Raw genomic sequence first — 11,541 nt, 5'->3', positions numbered from 1 at the left:
CCAAGGTCCTGAGATCAATTCCCAGCAACCACTCGGTGGCTCACAACCATCTGTAACGGGATCCGATGCCCTCTTCTGTCATGTAGGTGTGTACGTAAATAGAGCACTCGCAAACAGAAAATACAAAAATAAATATCTTGGGGTTGGGGATTTGGCTCAGTGGTAGAGCGCTTGCCTAGGAAGCGCAAGGCCCTGGGTTCGGTCCCCAGCTCCGAAAAAAAAGAAATAAAAAAAAAAATAGTAATAAATATCTTAAATGACTTCTTTAATATTTCTCTCTTATTTTATGGGCATGAGTATTTTGCTGGTATGCGTGTCCTGATGCCCACAGAGGTCCCAAGGAGGCATTGGATTCCTGGAACTGGAGTTACGGAGGGTTGTGAGAGGCCAGATGGATGCTGGGAACTGAACCCAGGTCCTCGGGAAGAACAGCAAGTGCTCTTAACTGCTGAGCCATCTCTCCAGCCCCATCAGCGATGATTTCTGGCTGACCTTTTGATAATCTAAACCACGGCTGGGCATCAGGGACCACAAGGCTCCACTCTAGCTTGGCTTCCCAACTGCAGTTGCTGTCGCATCTTCACCCCAGGCACAAGTGGGTATTAATTTACTTCCATGTTTACTCCCTTGCAAAGCCACCACTTACCAAGCACCTACTAAGAGTGATGCTGCAAACCAGGCACCCACGCGAACTCTCTCATTCCCTCCGCTTACTGCCTCTCTTGTGTTCTGCAGTGTAGGGTTAAGAACAGACATGAGGGGCTGGGGATTTAGCTCAGTGGTAGAGCGCTTGCCTAGGAAGCGCAAGGCCCTGGGTTCGGTCCCCAGCTCCGAAAAAAACAAAAAAAGAACAGACATGAAATAGTTGAAACAAAAAAAACCCAACCAGGAATTGTGACAAGCAAGGGAGGGAAATGTGGAGAGACACGGGGCTTGGTGGCTTATGTCTGTAACCCCAAGTTTGGACAGGAGGAGGGTCATGAATTCAAGGCTAACCTAAGCTACATTACAATAGCCTTTCTGATCAATGGGAGCCGGGGAAAGAGAGTTGTTGGGGTGAGTGGGACGGGAATATTAAATGTGCTGAGACATAAAAGGTAAGGGGCTAGAAGAAGCCAGAGGAAGGCATGCTTGGGACACATGCCTTTAATCTCAACACTTCACAAAGACAGGCAGAGCTCTGTCTGAGTTGAGGGCCAGCCTAGTCTACAGAGGAATTCCAGGGCAGCCAGGGCTACGCAGAGAAACCCTGTTTCAACAAACAGACAAATGAATAGGGCCAGAGCAAGACTTGTAAGTGAGGGGAACAACCTATAAAGAGGTCCTGAGATGAGAATTTGCTACATGAACAAAGTCCCCTGTGGCTCAGTTAAGTAACCAATGGGGAGAAATATTGGGGGGGATCCCCTTTCCTCAGAGCTTTCATGGGAGGTTTAGAATTTATTCTAAAAACAAAAGAGATGGTGAAGTGTCCAGGTTTGTGTTTTATAAGTCTTCCCTCTGGCTGCCACATGGATAGGTGTCAGGGTGTAATGTGTACAAAGTAACAATATGGTACCAGCACAGGGGAATGCTGGGTAAATACAAGTTTCCGTTTCCTCCTGTCTTTAACAGGCTCCTCATCCCTGGCCAGGCCAGGAATATCGTCTTCTTCTTCTTTTTTTTTTTTTTTAATATATTATTTATTTAATGTATGTGAGGATACTGTAGCTGTCTTCAGACACACCAGAAGAGGGCATCAGATCCCATTACAGATGGTTGTGAGCCACCATGTGGTTCCTGGGAATTGAACTCAGGACCTCTGGAAGAGCAGTCAATTCTCTTAACCACTTAGCCATCCCTCCAGCCCCAAATATCGTCTTCTAATCCCCATTTCTTCTTCCAACCTATACATGTCAAACCCAAATTTTCTGAGGACAGGAGAGGCAATCTGTATACTCTTCCTTGTCAGAGAAACTGTGGTCCAGGGAGGGGGCCCAGCTTACTTGGGGACTGCAGCCGAGATGAGCTGTTCTCCCCTCCCCCTAAACTGCCCACTGGGTTGTTGACTGCAGATCAAGACCTGGCACCCATGAGAATGCTGGGAAAGCCAGGCTCTTGGCAATCTTGAGCTGGGTAAGTGAGTAGGGGTGGGGCCTAGGGAAAGCCCTCCCACCCTGTACACAGAGCGCTTTTGAGAGGGCAACAGGACTAAAAGAAGCTACTTCCCAAAGACACTTAATGCTCACTAGGACATTAGCTAATCCTACAATCTGCCGGAAGCCAGTGAGATATGAAGCCTTTGTTGTCTTATTGGAAACCCCGGACCATCAAACACTTCACAGCTTGTCCAAGACCAGAGAGAGGCAAGGCAAAGCTCTAGCTAGAATAACAGAATGACGAGATCACTGAGGCCAAAGGCACACAGATGAGGAAACTCACCTCCAAAAAAATGACTAGACTTACCCACAGTGATGGGGCTGAGGAAGTGCCCAGCCCCGGTGGAGAAGGTAGCTGAGGGGAGGTTGGGATCGGGGGTTGTGGGGGGGGGGGTGTCAAGGGCAGGGCAGCATTGCTTCCTCTGGCCTGGCCTGCCCCAGCCACAACCTCCAATTGCCCACGGGTGTGGTGAAACCTGCCAAACCGGTCCCGTTGTCAGGGCCAAAGCCCAGATCAGCAGGAGCAGGTAAGGCAGCAGACAGCAGGAGCCTGGGACCGGAAAGACAGAGAGGCTCCTCCCAATCTGCCAGCCCAGCCCCAAGGTCTTTCACTGCCTGGGGTCAGGTTGGTGCTCACCTCACCGCTGAGCTTCCTAACACTGGAATGCTGTGTATCAGGACTAACCAGGGCCGCCCTCCATGCCCCTCCCCTTGGGACAGTCAACCTACTGTCTAGCTGTGTCACTATGCAGGAAAGCAGAGGTTCGTCTGACAAACAAGACAGAAGGCAGGGAAGGTGGTAAAATGACAGGAACCACCCGAGAGCCTATGGAACCAAGAAGCCCCTGCTAGGCAAGAAAGGCTTTGTTAAAAGGCTGGGCTCCTGTGAACATGTGTGTCTCACAGATTCGAGGGGCCGTCTCCCATCTCAACCCAAATCTTCATACGGAAGATTGAGAAGACCTGAGACAAGCATTGACTGGTCTAAGGTCACACACCAAGACCATGGCAGAGATGGGACCACAGCCTAAGACTGACTTCCCAGGACTCCCCAACTCTCACAGGAGAGGTATTTTTCTAAATTCAAAAATCGCCCTTCGCACCACAGAACCAAGAGACCCCTTCCTCACTATCCCTGGAAGCTCTATTCATTTTACCACCCAGGCCTTGCCAGTCCCTGAGGGTTACTGCTGTACAGCTGGCTTTGCGCCTCCCGCTTCCAAAGACTAGGATGTCTGAGATCAAGGTGGCGGCAGATGTAGTGTCTGCTAAGAACTCTACTTTCTGGCACTTTCTGGCACCTTCCAGCATGTCCCCACATGACAGAAGAACAGCAGGCTCTCCAGGATCTTTCCTAAGAGCAGGCAAGCATGCTGTTCACAGGGGAGGAGACTTCACCCTCAAAAGCCCCACCTTAAAACCAGCACCCAGAGGTACCATGCCAGCACTTGACTCCTGGGGACATAAATACAGCATGTTTACTCATTCGATCACTTCCTACACTCCGGCATACAGGACGCTCACGTGTGGTAAAAGCTCAAGGAACATGCGTGCGTGTGACTTAAAGCTCAGCGAAGGAGCAGCCGGAGACGGGGTCCTTTCCTAGGCACAGCTATGGGGTTTGGAGTGGGAAAGCAGGAAGCAGATAAGAAGTTTGAATCTAGGTGTTGAAAGATACCTCACTAGGAAACAAACAGAGACACCCTGGGCTCAGAGCTCCCAAGGTCCAGGAAAGCCGGCTGCCCCAACCACACTGAACTTCGGGCCTGTGTGTGCTTCTGTTCTGTGGTACTCACTCACTCTCCAACATTCACAGGGTGAAAACCACCCTGCCCTGTGGAGCTCCCACTGGCAGGTCCCTTAGCCCCTTGACAGGAGTTTTCAAGGCAGGGAGACCCAAGCTGAAACCATGAGGAGCCACTGTACAACGGAGATGCTGCAGCCTCCCGGTTCCCTTAAGGACTGACTCTTCAGAAAGGCATGGACCGTGATGGATTGGCACTTGATCTGTGAACTGCCAAGTGCCAAACACATGAAATTACAAACAATAGCACGGCCATCACTGGCCTCACTGGCCCCCCCAGATCCTCATATCTAAATATCAATCACCATCACAGTTCTAACTACACAGTAGTATGACTCACTCACTGTGCGCCAGGCACAGTATTAAAGAGAGGCAGCACAAGAAGGAGTAGTTCAGAGAGAGGGAGAGAGGGAGAGAGAGCGAGAGAGCCAGAGCGAAAGGAGGCAACAAGCTAGACACGGGTGAAGACAGAATAAGTCAGAGAATGAGAAGGCGCCAGAAGATTACAAAAGATTGCCAGAGTTAGTATGAGGCCAAGCACAGCAATTCAGTCAGAAACTAAGAGAAGCCAGATTGAATTAGTCAGTTTGGAGAAGAGTTTGAGTCAGAACAGCCGAGTTGAACCAGCCAGCCAGAGTTCAGAAAGAGCTAAAAAGGGTGAGCTTATTCAGCAGTGAGTCTCAGAGGCTTACTAGGTCTAGGTAAGATTGATCAGAGGCTGGAAGCCTCCAGGACTGGGCTTAGGTTAACAGACTGAGGCTGTAAGTCTTGGAGACTGACAACTGCATCAGGTAAATAGTAGTTTTACAGTTGCCTATGCTCTCACGGAAGTGAAGATCACCGACTCCATTTCACAGATGCGCCAATTAAGGCACAGAGGGAAAAAGCATCTCACAGAAACTCCCAGTAGCAGAATGAGGTCCCCACTCAGGCCTGAGTCTGGATGGAGCACAAGGTCCATAATCCACTGCTCAAGAAGCAGCACACCAATTCGTTGAAGTAACTCCCTCAAGCATGATGTATCTCTGAGTTAATGTGGTCACCTCACTGACTCTTGCAATAGTAACTACTAGAAAGGGGACACAACTGGGTAGGTGGGGCCAGTCCCCTGTTCACCAGACCGGCCACGTGGCTACGCTTTCTCTCCGTTCAGGCCCAGTTAGCTGTCTTCCTCCTGGGCAGTAGTTACCTTGCTCTCCTCAAGTCTGGGTTCCCACATGGGTACTCACAGTCCCTGTGTGCACCTCCCAGCACCAAGCACATTATCTCAGTTGTTTGTCAGAAGTCTCCAGACTACTGGAAGAAAGAGACGGCTGTTCGTGTTAAATGGCACATCTCCAGTGGCTGTGCAAATGGTAGAAAAAGCATTCAGTCAAGCCTTACTGAAGCAAAGGTTAAATGGTGGTTGGTGGTGGGGAGGAATCTATGCTAGCTCTATAAAACTCAAATTCCATGGCTCCAGATGAGCCATTTCATCTTCCGTGGCCTCCATTTCTTTACCTGTTAAATGGGGACTGTGCTTCTTGCCCTGCCTTCTCTCAAGGCTGCCGTGAGGAACAGATGTACTTTACAAGATGTGAGGCCCATTAATGCATTTACTCAACAAATTTGCTGAGCCCTAACATGTGAGGTGCCCCAATCCAGACGAGTCTTTTTCTTTTTTTAAAAAAAGACATATTTATTTTGTGTGCATGAGTGCTTTGCTCGAATGTCTGTATGTGTGCTGTGGGCATGCCTGGTGCCCTCAGAGGCCAGAAGAAGGCACTGGGTCCCCTGGAACTGGAGCTACGGATAGTTGTGAGCCACCATGTGGGTATAGGGTTCTAACCAGGGACCTACACAAGAGCAGTAGTGTTCTTGAGTACTGAGCCATCTCTCCGGCACCCCAGTTATTCCTTTTCATGAGAGGGGGGGGGGGTCATTCACCTGCCACAAAGCTTATCACTTTAAAACATAAAACTTAAAGGCTTTTAGTGCATTTGCAGAGATGCACAGCCATCACCAGTAATCCCAGGATCCCAGCAAGAGACCCTCACGCTCTCAGAAGCCCAAACCTCTGGTTTGGGTTCATATCAGGTACCACTTTTGTGGAAAACCCCAAAGCTTCACAGAAGAATTTCTCTGGGACCAAAGTGGAGCACACAGCAAACATCCAACACACACTGTCTCAGAGAGTATACACCCTTCCACTTAGAGAATCTTGGGCTTCCCTGGGGAAAAAGCCCATTCCCAGTCAGCCCAAGCCCAGCCTATTCCCAGCTGTGCCTCTCTCTAGTTACAGAAGGGCAGCAGCTGTACGGATCCTAGCCTCATGTTCCCCCCCACTCCTTGGGGAGCAGGCTAGAACCTATGCTTCCAGAATCTCACAGAAGGAACCACCACCACCACCATCAAATGGTCACCCTTGTTCAGCTTGTCAGAAGGAAGCCCAGTCTTGTAACATCAGCTAAGATGGGCCAAGCAGAGGGTTAGGGTTGAAGATGGAGCTGAAAATACAGAAGGCTTTATGCTGCAGATCTCAGGAAGCCTGGGTGACTCTGGACTGAAGGCATGACGGACACCTATAAACACACACACACACACACACACACACACACACACACGCACACACGCTCGCACACACTGACCTGGATCTAGAAGGGAGTGCTGGCAGTTGGGAGGAATGAGAAGACCCTGGAAGCTCCCGTAGGTGTCAGCACCAGGCAATGGGAAGAAAGAGCCTCACCCTATATCTTGAAGTCTAGCGCTGCTCCCCTAGGGGTGTGTCCTTGGAGAAGTCATTCACCTTCTCTGAGCCTCTGTTAGGCTGTCCACAAAAAGGGACAATTAGGGCCTGGGGATGTGGCTCACCTGGTATGTGTTATGGCCTGAGTTCAATCCCCGGCGCTACACAAACCAGGGGTGGCAGTGCATGCCTGAAATTCCAGCACTCGGAATGTATACAGAGGAGGGTCAGAGGTTCAAGGTCATCCTGAATTCTACGATGATTTCAAGGCCAGCCTGGGTTATCCAGGAGACCCTGTCCCCAAACAAAAACAAACGAAACAAAACAATACTTCCCTTCCTGTTCCTCATGTATTTCAGGATCATGGTGGGAAAGTCAGAGAAAGGGGGGAAGAGGGAGAGAGAGAGATGAGGGACTGAAAACTCTTTAGTGGGAAGTGTCAAGTACTTCCGTTCTAGGCCTCACGTGAGCCAGAGGAGCACTGGAGAAACCAAGGACTGCAGAGACTTGGAGTCACAGAAGGAATGCTGGAGGTCGGAGCCTCATCTGGGGACCGTTCCTCCAAACAGCCCAGGCAAGGGGTGACCTACTACTGCAGAGGAACAAGGCTGGGGAGAGAGGCAGGCATCCTTGCTGTGTCTCCCATAAGTCTGTCCCTCCTTCAGAAGACGACACAGCCACCTCCCACGTGACAAAGACGTATTACTGTTTGCCTTTGAGCTTCAGGATCCTCATCTTCAAAATGGGGCAGCAGTGACCCAACATGCACCAAGTCCCACTCAGTAAGTGTGACTGTCACTAAAAGCAAACTCAGCCCTCAGTTCTCCTTCATCCCAGAGACACTTTAGAGACCAAGCCCAGGCCTGGTCTCTATGATCCAGGGTCAGGGACACCTGCTTCAGCCTGGCGTCCAGGGTGAGGCTAGGGATCCCTCTCTCCAGCAAGGCTACCAGAAGCCACCCAGGCTCTGGGTTCGGAACTCTGGGCAGTGCACCAAAGGCAGATACTTTCCCTCCATCCACCACAAGGAGGAATGAAGGAAGGCTGATTCTAATGCCTTCTAATGAGCATGTTCTGAGGGTTCACCATGCAGGCCTCCCCGTATCTGGAGGGAGGGGAAGCAACTGGGTATCTCTTTCACACTACTGAATAAATCAAAATGGGAGGGGCCCTTTTGGTGGGGGCAGAAAACACAGCTGGCCACCACTTCTGCCTGCAGCTCTCCAGGGTGGGGGGGGCGGGGGGGACCTGCTTCTCCCTCCCCTGCGACCCCCGGCACTGCTCAGGGCTTCCCCTTCTTACAGAGAGCCCTCCTGAATCAAACATTCAGATCCCAGCTCCATTCCACTGGCTCCAAGGCCCCCCTCCCCCCCCCACCGCCACTTCCCTGATCTCTCCTCTAAATTTCCATTGTGCTTTGCCTGTCCCTCTCCATGGCAATTTGCACACTGTGACACAGTGACAGCTGCACACCTTCATCTCGCTCTGGAGGACACAGGGATGACAGTTGCTTTAGCAAAGGCTCTGAAACCCAGCAGACAGGAACTGAACAGCTTTGTGGTTTCTGGGCTCCTTGACCCTGAGTCAGCCCCTCTCCCCTCCGCACGTTACCTCTGGCCCATGGGACAAGAACAGTACCTCCTCTACTGATGGGCTGGTGTGATTTGGTGAGAATCTATGTGATAAGATATGGGATCTTGGGTTGGGGATTTAGCTCAGTGGTAGAGCGCTTGCCTAGGAAGTGCAAGGCCCTGGGTTCGGTCCCCAGCTCCGGAAAAAAAAAAAAAAAAAAAAGATATGGGATCTTGAAGAAAGCAAAAGCCTAATGATAGGGCTCGGCTCTCTTCACTTCGCAAACTGCCAGACAGACAGATCTGCGTGGTGACAGACCGTGGAACCTCTGCAGAAAGTCAGAACAGTACAGCCTGGGTCTGGGTTGCCTCTGCAGGTCGTGAACCTTGACATTGGCAACACGTATGTAAGCAGGAGCATGGGGGCTACTTGGCAGGATGAGGGGATTGGAGTGTGGGCTCTGAAGCCAGGCTCCGAGGGCCTGAATCCCCATGTGTAGACTTCGCTATGCCTCTGTTTCTGCTGCTGTGCAGGGGTTTGAGGAAAGTGCTTACCAAAGGATGGTCGTGGGGATAACGCACGCCAAACAGCGGGGCCTGAAAGCTGGCCTCTATATTGACTGGGCCTCTGCTTTCTTCAGGGCTTTCTGTTGGACGTGGCCCCTCATCTAATTATCAACAGATCAGTAGAGGAGGGTCCAGCATAGCATCGTTTGCTATAGGAAATAATCTGGGGGAGTGGCTGACCCAGGGCCACATGCAGAGGGCAACAGAGTCATAAGACTGCTGCTATCGCTGTTGCCGTTTCTATGCCCAGCAGAAAAGAGGGGCAACTTTACCCCCTACAGGCTATGAACTGTTCATCTTCCTATAACCAGGACTCTACAAAAAAACCCTAATGTGTTCCAGGGGTGCCTGTCCGACAATCACCATCGCCTTGGTCTGGTGGTAGCCTCACCCCTCCAGTAGACACATGGGCGGGAACCTGACCTATGCCAGGCAGCACAAACTATCCCTGTCTTACAAGGCTGGGACCAATCAAGAGTCTTTCTCTTGACAGACCCTACAAGAACAACAGTCCATTCTCTATGTTTGGACAACTGAGCTGAGGTCCGGGACAGCCTCGGTGAATTTATGGAGAGTTAGCCTGATTCTTCACACACACACACACACACACACACACACACACACACACACACACACACACACTGTCCTATGATCAACCGAGAGCAGGCCTGTGCCCTCTGTTGTGGAAATCGCCCCTGTGCATTTGGGTCCAGCCTCTCCCATCTGGAAACAACAAATTCAGCACGTCCACATTGCTACCACAATGCTCATCCACATTGTAACCAATGTGGAGCAGAGACCCAGAAGAGGAAAGTAACGGGGTCACAGCCTCGAAGTAAGTATACCGGACTTAACTTGTGTGCCTGTGGCCTCCGCTACAGCAGGCTACCTGCAACAACCCCTCTCATATTCCCTGGCTCCCTCAGTAAACAGAGAGTGAGTGACTAATGCCCATGCTCTCTTCTTTCTCTACCCTGAGTCCTGCAGAGTCGCTTGCCTATGAGCCTGGTTCCTGGAAGGGCTTGAGGAACATGAGGAATAAATGCTTTAACAGAAATCTCTACCTCCCCTTACTGTGCCCCCACCTCCCCATGCTCACAGGAGCTTGCCCAAACGTCAGGGAACTGCTGGGCAGACCCCCTCCCGGGAACTCCTAAACCACCTCCCCTGTCCTGGCTGCTCTCTGGCTGTGGACAGAGAATTCCTTGTTTCCAGTGCTTCCTGCCCAGAGATCTCCGTGGAGCCCCGAGTGCTGGCAGGAAAGAGCCAAATCGCTCCTCTTACATGGAGTTAAAACCACCCCTGCCCCCACTGCTCAGGGATAACTCTGAGCTCAGAGCTCCAGCTCTGTCACCCATTCTACCTGCACCAGCCTGGCTCAACACCATCGCCAGCGCCTCCCCCCACAGCCCCTGACCACACGGCGCTCACACACACACACACACACACACACACACACACACACACACACACACAGAGGTACCTCACATCTATCCAAAACTAAACCAGAAGATTCTAGAATAACTTTATGGCCCTCGCAGGCCAACCAACAACCTACAGTGACATCTGCATGTGACTTTGCAGTTTCCCAACCAATGTTGGTTGCTGGCTTTTACCCTTTCTATGACCTTACCCTGCTGCGAGCCAGTAGTATTTTTGTTTTCTCTTTTCTGTTTGTTTATTTCTCTCGTCTTATCTTGCTGTTGTGAACCAGGGCCTGGTTGTGTAACCTTCGTTGGCCTGGAAAATCACCTCGTCATCACTAGTACCAGGTTTACAGTCCTAGTGTCCCTGTGCCTAACTCAGCCAACCGTTTTCAAAACGTCAAGTCAAAACCAAAGAAAGGTCTGCGGTATGGCCTGGCCTGAAGAATTAGCCAAGTCTCTAGTCTTACCTCAACTTCAATAGGGGCTACAACCCACTTAAGTTATCTTGTCTGTTAAGATTCTTTGAGGTTTATTTCCAATGAGTATTTCCCTTAAAAACCTGTCTTTAAAAAAGAAATAGAAAAAAAAGAAAGAAAGAAAGAAAGAAAGAAAGAAAGAGTAAAAAAGAAAGAAAATATTTCCCTGTCAGAAAGTTTAACAAATCTCGTTCATCCTGACCCTGGGTCCCCCAGTGCCTGCCTGGACCATGGCTACACTGGAACATGAGGCTCCATTGCGCTTAGTGATGAGGCTCGGCAGATCCACCCTCTGGCTCATCCAATTAACACCCAGGAGATACTGAGCAAAAGAAAGCAATGGCCCAGAGGCTGCAGATCCAGCTAGATCCGGCTTCCAGTCTGCTGTCTCCATCCTCTGTGGGCCAGCAGCACAGGCAGCACACATATCAACAGAGTGCTTAGTGAAAGAAGACATCACCTTTTCGTCTACAGGGAGAGCACTGTCCCCTTTGTCAGTCTGAGCACAGCCCTGAGGCCTAGGCAGACCCCCATGCTACCCCAGTAGTAACAGAACAATCTAGAACCTGCAGGCTCAACCTCAGCTGAAGCAGGAGATAGCCTGTGGTGCACTCACCCCTCCTCCTCGGCACACTGGCTCCCTGGGGAGGACGTCCTCAGCCAGGCACCTGGAATGAGAAGAGAAGGTTAGCCCCTTCAGCATTCGAGGCTAGCACAGGACAGTCCAAGGAACCTGGGAAGTCACAGAGAGCCAACAGAGAACCAGAGGCCAGGTAGAGAATGCGCAGGGCCATGGAGGCTAAGGTGAGGATGAGCCTTCATTCTGAGGGTGA

The 11,541-nt window shown here is 50.9% G+C and overlaps 1 protein-coding gene across 16 annotated transcripts in view; it reads right to left on the bottom strand.

Moving 5' to 3' along the window:
- The window catches only part of Epb41l1 (erythrocyte membrane protein band 4.1-like 1), a 123,070-nt gene that overhangs the window by 94,739 nt on the left and 16,790 nt on the right, over positions 1 to 11,541 (bottom strand). For all 16 annotated transcript variants that reach the window (XM_087654064.1, XM_087654063.1, XM_087654080.1 and 13 more), the window contains exon 2: positions 11,325 to 11,376. The gene's annotated coding sequence lies outside the window, so the exon portion shown is untranslated. The remainder of the gene's footprint in view (positions 1 to 11,324; positions 11,377 to 11,541) is intronic.

The sequence above is a fragment of the Rattus norvegicus genome, chromosome 3, assembly GCF_021556685.1.
Source record: "Rattus norvegicus strain SHRSP/BbbUtx chromosome 3, alternate assembly SHRSP_T2T, whole genome shotgun sequence".
Taxonomy (NCBI): domain Eukaryota; kingdom Metazoa; phylum Chordata; class Mammalia; order Rodentia; family Muridae; genus Rattus; species Rattus norvegicus.
The sequence above is the reverse complement of the archived record's forward strand: the minus strand, read 5'-3'. Positions and strand labels throughout refer to the sequence as shown.